This window comes from Eptatretus burgeri, chromosome 14 (assembly GCF_056783735.1).
Source record: "Eptatretus burgeri isolate ZD-2024b chromosome 14, Ebu_testis_v1, whole genome shotgun sequence".
NCBI lineage: Eukaryota > Metazoa > Chordata > Myxini > Myxiniformes > Myxinidae > Eptatretus > Eptatretus burgeri.
The window spans coordinates 57,245,365-57,260,561 of record NC_140974.1 but is presented as its reverse complement, the minus strand read 5'-3'; the positions used below and the strand labels follow the sequence as shown (position 1 = coordinate 57,260,561).

The following is a 15,197-nucleotide window of genomic DNA, read 5'->3' as shown; positions in this document are numbered from 1 at the left end:
ACCGACTCGGATCTGGCGTAACCGAGCGGGAGTTACCAAAACCGCGCCGGACCAAATTAACAACCTACGGCACGAACGGCCTTACTAATTCACAATACGCACCTTGCTCGGCCAATGAGGGAAAGCACAGAAAACGAGCTGGTACATTTAACAGGGGTTTATTTTACAAAGAATAATCGGGGAGGGGAACACAGAGCAGAGCTATCACGAATAAAAGGCAGACAATGTACAAGAAAAGGAAAGCACTTACACAATTCTACTTATCAGACTGGCACCACACACACACACACACACACACACACACACACACACACACACACACACACACACACACACACACACACACACACACACACACACACACACACACACACACTGCTGGAATTATAGATAGATAATGATATTAAAGATCGTTAAAAAAAAAAATCTGGAAATTTTGTTTGACTGAAGCAGTCTCGCACATCACCCTTTTGGCACTATACACTATAATAAGACGACAATGAGTCACAGTTTAGAAGATGAAGGCTTTGTTTGATCACCATCGAACAGTGTTAGTTGCCCTTGTACTTAGTCATATGAGCAGCTCACATGCCACACCTTCTCATGCTGGATATCGATCGATATGCATCATGGTTCTTGGAAGTATTATGAAGGCGATTTGTGTTATGCAGTGTTCAAGTATGTGATTCAATTTAAAGAAAGATTTTAAAAGCTTTAAAGGCACATAAATATATTTATTCTGGGTTTTACCACCATTTTCTCCAGCAGCGATTACACCACCCAATCTAACACGTCACACGACTTCTTCGCGCCTGTTGTATGTGTCCATGATGACATCCTCAAAAAGACTAACATTCCTGTTTGCAATGATTTTAATTTTGTTCGACTGCCAGGCAGGCCCTTCCTTGGGACGGAGCCTCGATCTGAGGCGTTGGAGACTCCGCCCATGCCTTCAGCCAAAAACACGTGGGCAATGGCGACCGGTCGAGTGCGGGATGGTGGTGTTGTTGTAGTGGATGTAGTAGTAGTTGTTATGATGAGGATGTAATAAACCTGACTATACAATAATTCATAGCGCACACATGTAATTCCCATGAAACAAAGGGGGGGTTCTAACTGTAAACACATACTTATCGAAATAACTAAGCTTAGGCACTCTGGCTGTTTGTGTGCGCAAGGTTTCCAAATCTGTAACAATATATGTGTGTGTGTGTGTGTGTGTGTGTGTGTGTGTGTGTGTGTGTGTGTGTGTGTGTGTGTGTGTGTGTGTGTGTGTGTGTGTGTGTGTGTGTGTGTATATGTATATGTATATGTATATAATATATAGATATATAGATATATATGTACATGTATATATACGAGTATATGTATATCTTCTTCTTCTTTCGGCTGCTCCCGTTAGGGGTCGCCACAGCGGATCATCCGTATGATCCGCATTGTGATTTGGCACAGGTTTTACGCCGGATGCCCTTCCTGACACAACCCTGATCGCCTCTTACGACACAGGGATATGGTACACCTATTTTAACCGGGGCATACATTTTATATGGTATACATGTTCAGCTACGTCGCGTTGCGAGCGCTGGCTCTAAGAGAGCTCCGCGTTGTTGTTGTTCTTCTTCTTCTGGTGAAGACAAAACCTTTATGATGCGGCTCTTGGACACATTTGTCCTTGTTTATTTATACGGGGTATACATTTATACGGGGTATACGGGCATACATTTTATTTAACCATCTTGGATATGGTCTAAATTCAAAGTGTTATGTCTGGTAGCAAGCCCATCACATTATATGTATATGTATATAATATAAAGATATATAGATGGTGTTTGCAATGGTGATGGACAGGTTGACGGACGAGATCAGACTGGAGTCCCCATGGACTATGATGTTTGCGGATGACATCATGATCTGTAGGGAGAGTAGGGAGCAGGCTGAGGCGAGCCTCGAGAGGTGGAGGTACGCACTGGAGAGAAGGGGAATGATAGTCAGTCGGAGTAAGACGGAGTACATATATATATATATATATATATATATATATATATATATATATATATATATATATATATATATATATACATATATATATATATATATATATATATATATATTTGTTGCGGTCACAGAGAGCGAGACACCAGCTTGTCACTCAGGAGGATTAATCCCCGGTTGTCCTCGGTAGACTTCTTCCCCCCCCCCCCCCCAGGGGAATAGAATACATATACAAAAAAATAGAAAATGGATAAAAAAAAATAGTATGTAAAGAACATGAACACTGAGAGGTATATATTTTTCGTATAAATCTATTTTTGGCCATAGTGGGGCAAGTTATCCAGGTAGGGGGGAGACTTATCCTGTTACACCGGACCTGGAGCCACCGCTCACACTTAACGTTGCGGTACGGTGGGTTGTTTTAGAACCACGAACGCCACCCAGTCAACCACGAGTTCGAGTGTCCACTATGTAATTATTCCATTTAACTAGAGGTCACGTGGTTACCTGAGCGGGGAGCGCGCCCTCGGCAAAGCACCAATGTTATCTGATTAGATTGTAATTAGGGCGGCCGAGCGTTTAACCGCTGGTGTGTGCCGACGATTTTGGTCAAATCTGTGGTAATTACCTCCCAGTCTATCGCGGTTCGGACAATGCTAGACCAATGGAAGGAAAGGACAAACACGGACAGGTTGGAAATCGACAAATAATTTATTAATAATAAAATAAATAAATAAAAACAGCTTTTTATTTGCTGAGGTAAATAAAGAATGAATTTCAAAGCAAAATCAATTAAAATGCCAGAAAAGAGACAAAGAGCAGATGCTTATCGGGGGGGTCGACTTAATTACAGCTAAATACAGACAAGGCTACAGATCATTCAGGGGGAGGGGAGGGGGAGAATCGTCTCGCTCACCAGAAAGTCGTCCGTGAAGTGAAAACGTCCTGAAATGCGTGCGTGCGTGTCACTTCCATCGCCAGCACCCAGCTTTGCCGTGCACCCTCTCGCGAACAGCCTTGAATGCCAGTCAATGTCTGAAGGGCACCGGGATCGTCCGTCACAGGTTTATACGCTGGTGTTGTTGGTGACCGATCCGTGCCTCACTTGTTGGCGGCGCTGCTCACACCCACACGTACACCACACGCTCGCTTGCCGAAGCACTGGGAAGGACGAATTGTCTCGTTGTTGGCGCTGGTCAGACACCCGCTTCTTGCTCGCTTCTCAAGCTTCCTTCTTGTTCTCTTCTCCCTCTCTGGCTTTCTTTCGCCTCTCTCGCCCTTTGCCTTTTCCTCTCTCCTTTCGCTTTTTCTTTTTCCTCTTTCGCTTTTTCTCCTCAGAACGTACCTCTCGCTCGTTTTTATATTCCGGGCCGTCTCCGCCGGTGCAGCCGCCCCAAGCTCACCCCGCCCTACTGGTGCACGGATACCATGACGACCCATGCACTCTCAAAAAAAAGGCGGGCGTCGGAGCTCACGAAAGATTGTTGCTGAGGAAGAATGGGGGGTGGGCTTCAGAGCTCGTGAAAGAAATGTGTGTAAACGTGTCTGTCGTAAAGAAAAAAGCTTTCCATAAGAGAGGGGATCTAATCTTTACCCTTCTCAACGCATCACATTTAAAATCCCACGAGACATGGGGATGGGGCTAATCTGAACATCTTCTTCTTCTTCCTCTTTCGGCTTGCTCCCGTTAGGGGTCGCCACAGCGGACCAACTGTCTCCATTTCGCTCTATCCTCCACATCTTCCATTGACACTCCAACCACCCGCATGTCCGCCCTCACCGCATCCATGAACCTCTTCTTTGGCCTTCCTCTTCTCCTCCTGCCTGGCGGCTCCATCTTCAACATCCTTCTCCCGATATACTCCGTTTCCCTCCTGAGCACATGTCCAAACCATCTCAATCTCGCCTCTCTCACTTTGTCTCCAAACCGTCCTACCTGCGCTGTCCCTCTAATACACTCATTTCTTATCCTATCCATCCTCGTCACTCCCAACGAGAATCGCAGCATCTTTAACTCTGTCACCTCCAGCTCTGCTTCCTGTCTTTTTGTTAGCGCCACCGCCTCCAAACCATACAACATAGCTGGTCTCACTACCGTCTTGTATACTTTCCCCTTCACTCTTGCAGCTACCCTTCTGTCATAAATCACTCCTGCAACTCTTCTCCACCCACTCCATCCTGCCTGCACTCTCTTTTTCACTTCTCTCCCACACTCTCCGTTACTTTGGACAGTTGATCCCAAGTATTTAAACCAATCCACCTTCCCCACCTCAACTCCTTGCAACTGCACCATACCACCACCCTCCCTCTCATTTACGCACATGTACTCCGTCTTACTCCCACTGACTATCATTCCCCTTCTCTCCAGTGCGTACCTCCACCTCTCAAGGCTCGATTCAGCCTGCTCCCTACTCTCCCTACAGATCATGATGTCATCCGCGAACATCATGGTCCATGGAGACTCCAGTCTGATCTCGTCCGTCAACCTGTCCATCACCATTGCAAACAGGAAAGGGCTCAGAGTCGATCCTTGGTGCAATCCCACTTTAACCTTAAACCGGTCCGTCATTCCTACCGCACACCTCACCGCTGTCACACTGTCCTCATACATATCCTGCACGATCCTCACATACTTCTCCAACACTCCCGACTTCCTCATACAATACCACAACTCCTCTCTTGGCACCCTATCATAAGCTTTCTCTACATCCACCAACACACAATGTAACTCTTTCTGGCCTTCCCTATACTTCTCCATCAACATTCTCAAAGCAAACATCGCATCAGTGGTGATCTTTCCTGGCATAAACCCATATTGCTGCTCACAGATCATCACCTCTCCTCTCAACCGAGCTTCCACTACTCTTTCCCACAACTTCATGGTGTGGCTTAACAACTTTATCCCTCTGTAATTTCCACAGCTCTGCACATCACCCTTATTCTTGAAAATCGGAACCAGCACACTTAATCTCCACTCCTCCGGCATCCTCTCACTTTCCAAGACTTTATTAAACAATCTGGTTAACAACCCCACTGCCATCTCTCCTAAGCACTTCCATGCCTCCACTGGTATACCATCTGGGCCAACCGCCTTTCCACTTTTCATCTTCTTCATAGCAGTCCTCACTTCATCCTTACTGATCCACCCCACTTCCAGATTCACTATCTCCACCTCTTCCAACCTTCTCTCTCTCTCTCATTTTCTTCATTCATCAGCTCCTCAAAGTACTCCATCCACCTTCTCAACACACTCTCCTCACTCGTCAGCACATTCCCATTTGCGTCCTTTATCACCCTAACCTGCAGCACATCCTTCCCAGCTCGGTCCCTCTGTCTTGCCAATCGGTATAAATCCTTTTCCCCTTCTTTTGTATCCAACTTCTCATACAGCTCGTCATATGCCTTTTCCTTGGCCTTAGCCACCTCTCTTTTTGCTTTTCGACGCCACTCCTTGTACTCCTGCCGACTTTCTTCATCTCTCTGACTATCCCACTTCTTTTTCGCCAACCCCTTCTTCCTTATACTTTCCTGTACTTCCTCGTTCCACCACCAAGTCTCCTTATCTTCCTTCCTCTGTCCAGATGTCACACCAAGTACCTTCCTAGCTATCTCCCTCACAACTTCTGCTGTCGTTGCCCAATCATCCCACCCATCTTTACCACCATCCAACGCCTGTCTCACCTCCTCCCTAAATTTCACGCAACAGTCTTCCTCCTTCAGCTTCCACCATCTGGTCCTTGGTTCAGCCCTCACTCTCTTCCTCAACCTCACCTCTAAAGTCATCCTACAGACCACCAATCGATGCTGTCGAGCTACACTCTCCCCTGCCACAACTTTACAGTCACTAATCTCTTTCAGGTTGCATCTCCTACTTAAGATGTAATCCACCTTGGTGCACTTTCCTCCACCCTTGTATGTCACCCTGTGTTCCTCCTTCTTCTTGAAATACGTGTTTACCACTGCCATTTCCATTCTTTTTGCAAACTCTACCACCATTTGCCCTTCCACATTTCTCTTGTTGAGACCGTACCTCCCCATCACCTCCTCATCCTCTTTATTCCCTTCCCCAACATGTCCATTGAAATCTGCTCCAATCACCACTCTTTCATCCTTGGATACACTCTCCACCACTTCATCTAACTCACTCCAGAAATCTTCTTTATATTCCATCTCACAGCCCATATGTGGGGCATATGCACTGATGACATTCATCATCACCCCTTCAATTTCCAACTTCACACTCATCACTCGGTCAGACACCCTCCTCACCTCCAATACCCTCTTGACATGATCTTCCTTCAGGATTATCCCGACACCATTTCTCCTCCCATCCACACCATGGTAGAACAGTTTGAAACCACCTCCAATGCTCCTCGCCTTACTCCCCATCCACTTGGTCTCTTGTACACGCAGTATGTCCACCTTTCTTCTCTCCATCATATCAGCCAACTCTCGCCCTTTGCCAGTCATCGTCCCAACATTCAGAGTTCCAACTCTCACCTCCACACTTCTACCCTTCCCCCTCTCCCACTGCCTCCGGACTCGCCTTCCCCGTCTCCTTCTCCTCCTTCGCCCAGCAGTAGCACAATTTCCACTGGTACCCTGCTGACCACCGGTACCGGTGGCGGTCGTTGGTAACCCGGGCCTCGACCGATCCGGTATGGAAATTCGTTTTGTTGTCCGCATAATGATTTGGCATAGGTTTTTACGCCGGATGCCCTTCCTGACGCAACCCTGGTCGCCTCTTACGACACACAGGGATATGGTACACCTATTCTAACCGGGGCATACACCGGGCCCAGTACAACTGGTGCTCATTTCGCCGACCTCGGAAGGATGGCAGGCTGAGTCAACCCCCTGGTGTTTTCGACTTGGTTTATATATATATTTATATATATATATATATATATATATATATATATTTATTTATACATATATATATATATATATATATACACATTATATATATACACTATCCCTGTGTCGTAAGAGGCGACCAGGGTTGCGTCAGGAAGGGCATCCGGCGTAAAACATGTGCCAAATCACTATGCGGATCATACGGATGATCCGCTGTGGCGACCCCTAACGGGAGCAGCCGAAAGAAGAAGAAGAAGACACATTATATATATACACATATATATATATATACATATACATACATATATTAATTCAGTGTCCCAACGGGGCTTGAACTCAGGACCTCTTGGGTCCCAAGCCACTGCCCTTACCACTGCGCCAACACCAGGCTGGGCTAATCTGAACATGTATTTAGGAAATAACTGTCTGAGGACCTGGAGGTGTGGATGCATTCATCAGACTAACAAGTCCGTAACAATATTTATACACACACACACACACACACACACACACACACACTCACACACACACACACACACACACACACACACACACACACACACACACACACACACACACACACACACACACCACTAAGAGGAACTGGAACGGCGCTCGAAGATCACATGGTCTCTCCTCGCTCATTAATTCAGAAGAAAAATACCATCGTTAACTGAACACCCGACTATTACTGCACAATGCTGTTTCGGCCCAATTACCCGTATCAACCATGCACGCGATGATATCACAATTTGTTTTTGGCATGGGTTATGAACATTGTACATTTAATTCTTCACTCACATCCGGTCACAGATCAAATAAAGAAGTTTGAGTTTTTTTTGAATAAAAATTTAAATTCACCCACTTATGGCTGGAATAACTTCACCGATGATGTCATCATTGTCACCCGATATACCCCACAGGGAGTTCATGACATATGACGAGTATAAATTTTTTTCACTGAGCTGTTTCATAGAAAATATCGGTTTTTTTCTTCCTTTAAACCAATGTGGCTGCCATGCCATGTGACCTATGACATCAGAGTTGGCAATAAAATATTCTCCATGGGGAGTCCAGCTTCTATGTTTAAAGTTCCGCATCAATCAGACAAGCGGTTGCAGGTGGTGGGTGGCAAGGAATAAGTAATTACTGAAAAATACTCACCTAAAAGCTCGTATGGAGTTTGTCAGAAACGCATTTTAATGATACTGCAGACATGTGGAGAAACGTTTTGTGTTGGACGAAACCAAAATTGATCTTTTTGGTCTAAATTCAAAGCGTTATGTCTGGTAGCAAGCCCATCACTGAACATCACCCAGTCAACACCATCCCTCCTGTCAAGCAGGGTGTTGGCAGCATCATGCTGTGGGGCTATTTTCATCAGCAGGGCCTGGCAAACTTGTCAATATAGAAGGGACAATAAATGGTGCAAAAGTACAGGAGAATCCTTGATGAAAACCAACTTGAGTTGGCCATGAATCTGAAACTGGGTCAGAGATTCACATTTCAACGGGACAATGATCCGAAGCACAAAGCTACAGCCACACTGAAGTGGCTGAATAAAAACAAAAACACAAGTCTGTATCTCAACTCAATTGAACATTTATGGCGAGACTTGAAGATTGCAATCCATCGACGATCCCCATCAAACTTGGCAGAACGAGAGCAGTTTTCACATGAAGAATGGGCAAAGACTTCACCATCTCAATGTGAATATCTGCTAGAGACCTACCCAAAAAGACTCACAGCTGTCATTGCTGCAAAAGGTGTTTTCACCAAGTACTGACCTCAGGATCTGAATACTTTTGCAACCAGTGGATTTTGATCTATACATGCTTTTTGCAGGTATTCCTGAGATGTAACCTCCTTCAACTATACCAGTGTTTAGTTTGATCTCTTCAGTTATGAATAAACAAGTTTCTACACAATTCGTAATTCATCTCGATGTGGCATTATTGATAGGGAGTGAATACTAGTGAATACTTTCGCAGGCCACTGCATAGCACAATATCTCAAAAAGTTTCCAACGCAGGTATCCACTTCATCAATAACTCCACAAACCCTCCCTCACCTCAGCTGACAACCTTTGGTTGTTGTGAAGAAGGAAAAAAGACAAAAAAAGTCATAGTCCCCGTTCATTTGGTAATTTTACTGTGTGGAGTTAAAGTGCGAGCCCATGTTGATTTTCAACTAAAATGGCCACCTGTCTACCAGTGAGCCATCTTTGATTAGATCACAAAATAAAGTTAGGTGCAAGTGTAAGCCATCGTGTACTGTGCTTTTGACAAAATCGGATCAATGCATGTCCGAGAAATGGTTGGGGACACGTTGAAGTTACAAAACGGCTGCCAGTCGGACATCTTGGATATGATCTCGAGAAAACAATGAAGGGCCGATGTAAGCCGTCATTCTTTATGTGTGCCAAGTTTGAACAAGATCGACAAATGCATGGCCGAGAAATGGATGAGGACGTGTTTGATACTGGTTGTTTTTTTACAACTAATTTGCTGCCAGTCTACCAGTGATTACATCATTCTACGAGCCAGTCTACCAGCTATCATTGACCAGATTACAAAATAAAGTGAGGTGCACGTGTATGCCATCATGTACTGTGCTTGTGCCAAGTTTGAACAAAATCGGACCATGCATGTCTGAGAAATGGTTGGCGACACATTTCAGAAACAAAATGGCTGCCATTCGGCCATCGTGAATCTAATATCGAAAAACATTGACGTGAATATGTAAGCCATCATTCTTTATCAGCTTCCCAAGTTTGAACAACATCGGTAAATGCATATCCGAGAAATGGTTGCGGATGCACACACGTGCATATGCGCACACACCAAAATCGAGACCAAATCCATAAGCCCCCGTTTTGTCCTAAGTCCAACGAGGGCTAATAATAATGCTCCTAGTATTGACCGCGAAGGTACCCCACCACTTACATCCTCCCAGCTAGACATCCTCCCACTCACAGCCATTCTTTGCTTCCTATCACAAAGCCACTTTTTAACCCAGGTATCCACTATTCCAGTCACTGCACAAGCTCTCACGTCACCTAACAACCTTATGTGGTACCTCATCAAATGCCTTCTGAAAGTCGGGATTTACTGCATCCACTCCACGATATCTGACCACCCATTATTAGCCCCCATTGGACTTAGGCCATAACGGGGGCTTATGGATTTGGTCTCGATTTTTGTGTCCGTGCGTTTGTGCATGCATCCGCAGGCATAGCTCAGACATGTATAGACCGATTTTATTCATATTTAGCACAAAGATAACACAAGATGATATACATAACCACATCATTTTTTTGGAGATCATTTCCAAGATGGCCGACTGAAAGCCATTTTATTTGTAAAAAAAATCCCGGTGTCAAACACGTCCTCAACCATTTATCGGACAAGCATTTACCAATGTTGTTCGAACTTGGGACACGGATAAATAATGATGCCTCACAGAAGCACGTCATTTCTTTTTGAGATCAGATCAAAGATGGCCGACTGGTAGACTTACAGCCATTTTCTTCCTTCCGCGTGTCCCCAACCATTTCTAAGACATGCATGTTCAAACATGTTCAAACTTGGCAAAAACAGTACATGATGGCATACACATGCCCCTCACTTTATTTTGTGATCTGATGAAAGATGGCCGACTGGAAGACTGGCAGCCATTTTAGTTTTCATAGAAATATGGGTTAGCCGTTGAAGTCATTTTGTCTTTTTTACTTGTTGAGACAGTAGACTGTCCTGAAGGCCGATATTTCAAAGCTTAATAACATTTGAGATGTACACAACTGCAAACCAATTATGCATACATATTGGGGTCAATAAAGGCAACAACAGCCGATGGAAATATACATTGATAAAATAAGATTCTAACACGATGCTTCATGTTGTATATTGTTACGGCTGTGGAAATTCGCAATACACCATAAAGGGTCCTTAGATCAGTTATGACGATAAGTATATGTGCAGTTAGATTTCCCCACCGTTGTTTAGAGGGATTTTTCCGTGTTCACCGGGCTGCGATCCTTTGAGATAGCCGTTTTTCTTTTCTCTAACATTATTTTGGACAAATCATCCTCCAACAACCAAATCGCCACCACCAACATCATTCCCAAACAACTACAACTCAAACACCACCACCTTCGCCTCTTTACCTCCACAACTCCACCCCGCAAACATCGCTTCACCGCCATTCTCAAACGACGCCCGCCAACAACCAAATCGCCACCACGAACACCCTTCCCAAACCACCACAGCAAACTCCCACCACCTTCGCCTTTCTACCAAACGTCGTGCCATGGGTTGTGAATGGGTTCCTTTCGCCGCGAAAAACGGATCAGGAATGATTCACGCCCACTTTTCATCCATCCAATGGCTGAGCATCAGGTGGTGTAGCCCCGTCTCCGAACCCGGTGAGATCCACAAATTTGCATAGGCGCTCCTCCCCCAGCCTATATAAGCGCGAGCATGGCGCAGTCCAGGGCAGTCAAGTCGGGTCTGGAGAGTAGCAGTCAAGCAGTGTCGGTGGAGCAGTCAAGTCGAGTGCAGTGTCGGTGAGGTAGTCAAGTCGAGTGCAGTGTCGGTGGGGCAGTCAAGTCGAGTGCAGTGTCGGTGAGGTAGTCAAGTCGAGTGCAGTGTCGGTGAGGCAGTCAAGTCGAGTGCAGTGTCGGTGGGGCAGTCAAGTCGAGTGCAGTGTCGGTGGGGCAGTCAAGTCGGGTCTGGAGAGTGGCAGTCTGGAGGGGTCGGAGAACAGGACGGAGCTCGAAGAGGCAGATGGCGGCAGTGTCCGTGCGGCAGTGTCGGTGGGGCAGAGTCGGGAGACGGAGCTCAGGGCTGAAGTCTTAAGGCAGACGGGGGCCGATCGACGGAAAGGAAGGAGCTCGGAGCGTCAGCAATTCCCCTCTCCCTTAGCGAGCTCGGCGCTAAGGAAGCGCCGGTAACCCCGTCTGTTCCCCTCCCCAACCGTGGTGCCGACGGTGAAACACATGCCTGCGCGGAGAATGCCGGAGAGAGCTCACCGGCCACGCCAGGGGCACGAAGCCAGGCGCAGCTACGCTGACATCGTGACTTGCCCGCCTCACGCCACGAGGGCGCAGGTAAGACCCTTCGGTCTCGTGGACCTGGCCGCTCATCCAAGTTCCACGCACATTTGGTCCACGAACCTGTCGTCTGCCACCCTTGCCTTTGAGGGTGGCTTTTTTCCTTTGCTTTTGTGTAAATGCATGTGGTGGCGCCGTCTTACAAGTAGAATTGTCTAAGTGTGCGTGTGAAAGAAAGATACTTTATTCGGTTGTAACTCTGCCTTTGCTTGCTTTCACTGTATACGTGCCTGAATTACTGTATGGCTGTAAAATACATGCTTGTCTGAGTGTGCAATAAATGTGCTTGTTGAACTGTTCCCCATTTCGTTGCGTCCTTTCCCTTGTTTCAAAGTTCCATCTTGCATCACGGAAGGAATTGGTAGAGGAGTGTAAGCACCCGGTAAATAATCACGTCCGTCGGGGCCGGCGATAACACCGCTCGGTTATCACTGAAGCACGGAACGGACCGCTTAAGCGGTTCGTGTCCTAGTCCGGCCAGCGGCGAGGTACGATCGCCCGGTTAACTACCTGCGCAGGTACTTAGGTAGGTCGAGTTTGGCGAACAAACCTATCCTGCGCGGGTGGCCGATTGGCACGATTGTGGTGGGGTCGAAAGACCCACCCGTGACTAGCTCCTGGCGGTAGTTCCAAGGAGGGTCACGACTGAATTGTCCGTTCCGGTGGGCGACGCGGTCGCGATTTGAGTTACGTGGCCGATCGCACGCTGAGCGGGCCGAAATTCGTAACAATATTTATTTTATTCTCATGAAAGCACAAACATCTTCAGCATGTAAACTTTCAAGAAATATTGGCCTCTTCCTCTTTTTAGAGTTGCTCTTTCTTTTGGTGAAAATCTTCTCCAAACTCTTGATCCACTTTGTGAAATAGGAACCGATCCAGTAAACATCTAAAATGATGAATATAACACTAATGATGCTTTCCCAGGTTAATTACACCATCTCTTCGTCTTCATCATCTTCCAATAAATTGATGTCCAACCATTCTGAAGGATTTGGGTTTGGGATGAGTAAACAATGGGTCAAAGAAAAAAACAACAATTATATTTTGGTGAGTTTGAAATCAAATTGAGCAAAACAAACCCAGACCAGTCGTTCCTCTCTCCAAATTATTCCGTGAGGTTTAACATGGTGAAAGTTGTTGCCACTTGAACGAGTGAAAAATTATTCTGATGCCAACATTACAATGTGAAACTACAACGAGGGCGAAAATCATTTTAAAGAACAAGTCTGAAGACGACGATGGTTCACGAGCGGTATTTGACGATGTAGATTGTTTCAGAAGTCAAGGATGAGACAATGTGATAATGTTTGACCAAGTTATAAAAATGATCAACATGATGTGGTAAGAGTGACAGGTTATTAGCTGCAAAATGTCAAAAACCCGGTTTCGTTCAACAACTTTCAAAATTTGACCTTTGCATAACCTTTAAAGGTCACAAAACAATGTTGTGGACATTAAAATAAGGAAACAGGATACGTGCTATAGCTTATTGGAGTTAGTTCGTCGAAGAAGGTCGAAAACCCGGTTCGATTCCTACAACTTTGAAAATTTGACCTTTGTGAACTTTAAAGGTCAAAGGTCAAGGATTATGACCTTTGGTGCAAAACTTCCTCCGGAACATTCCAGGAACAATATAACGTCATATAGGCTATATGACATTTCACACTCCTCAGATTATCCATACTTTGATGAAATCAGCGTAAAAACAAACTTGAAGGGGGCGCCACGGGCAAGGTGTTCCAGATAGAGCAAAATGGTTTCAAGACTTTAGGTGGGGAATGACCTCAAGATTATGCATAAAAAATATTGTCATCCAAGCTCTCAAAGTTTGGGTGGTCGTATGATTTTTATGTCAAAATTCACAATTTTCTAAGTTCATGACCTTGTGAAGAAAATGAAAAAAAAAATCGAGCTCCGTGCGGCTATGCAAGTGCCATTGGGCTAACCAAATACTGAAACCCCTGCCAGATTCGACAAACTCCCTCGGAGAAAATGCAAATTGAAATCGGCTACCCACTAAAAACACAATTCGCAATTTTCTAAGTTCGTGACCTTGACCTTGGGACGAAAATGAAAAATCGAGCTCCGTGGGGCTATGCAGGTGCTATTGAGCTAACCAAATACTGAAACCCCTGTCAGATTCGACAAACCCCCAAAGAGAAGATGCAAATTGAAATTGGCTACCCCCTAAAAACACAATTCGCAATTTTCTAAGTTCGTGACCTTGTGACGAAAATGAAAAAAAAAAAAATCGAGCTCCGTGGGGCTATGCAGGTGCTATTGGGCGAAGCAAATTCCGAAACCCCAGCCAGATTCGACAAACCCCTCGGAGAAGATAATTTTTATGTCAAAATTCGCAATTTTCTAAGTTTGTGACCTTGACCTTGGGACGAAAATGAAAAAAAAAAAATCGAGCTCCGTGGGACTATGCAGGTGCTATTGGGCTAATCAAATACCGAAACCCCAACCAGATGAGACAAACCCCTCGGAGAAGATAATTTTTTTTACGTCAAAATTCGCAATTTTCTAAGTTTGTGACCTAGTGACCTTGACCTTGGGACGAAAATGAAAAAAAAAAATCGAGCTCCGTGGGGCTATTCAGGTGCCATTGGGCTAACCAAATACCGAAACCCCTGTCAGATTCGACAAACCCCCGAGGAGAAGATGCAAATTGAAATCGGCTACCCCCTAAAAACACATGTTTTTTGGGCGTGGCCCCACCCATAATGGGCGCACCACGCCCATTCTCAGGAAAACACAACTAGATCATGATATAAACCTCCCACCAAAATTTTATCAGGATCGGATCAAAACCCACGCAGCTATACTCGGGACAGACAGACATACAGACAGACAGACAGACAGACACACAACAAGAACGAATATAGTGGTCACTTATTTTTTTTGTGAAAATATTTTTACGTGAACCACAAATTGAAGTTCTATTCAACCTGTTGTTATATATACAATGAAGAAATTATTCGCAAAAAGTATTGCAATGAAACAGTCTGCCAAATTAATCACTGCTATTTTCTTGTTCTCTCAACATATTTTCCAATCACCATGAAATAAACTTACCATGTACATTCACATCATCGAGAGATACAGTTTTAATTCCAGCGATCTCAGTCATTGGGGTCATCAAAGTGGCTGGTACATAGTCCGGGGAGCTCCGCATGGAGGTCCCCTATGGGCGGCTGCCAGGAAGGATCGAGATATTAACATAAGAAAAATG

General features: G+C 45.2%; 1 long non-coding RNA gene across 2 annotated transcripts in view; it reads right to left on the bottom strand.

Moving 5' to 3' along the window:
- Positions 1-8,107: 8,107 nt before the first annotated feature.
- Positions 8,108-15,197, bottom strand: part of LOC147013301 (uncharacterized) — a 31,514-nt gene continuing 24,424 nt past the window's right edge. For both annotated transcript variants that reach the window (XR_015051256.1, XR_015051257.1), the window contains exons 3-4: positions 15,041-15,159; positions 8,108-12,944 (exon numbers count right to left, since the gene is read on the bottom strand). This is a non-coding gene — a long non-coding RNA (uncharacterized LOC147013301). The remainder of the gene's footprint in view (positions 12,945-15,040; positions 15,160-15,197) is intronic.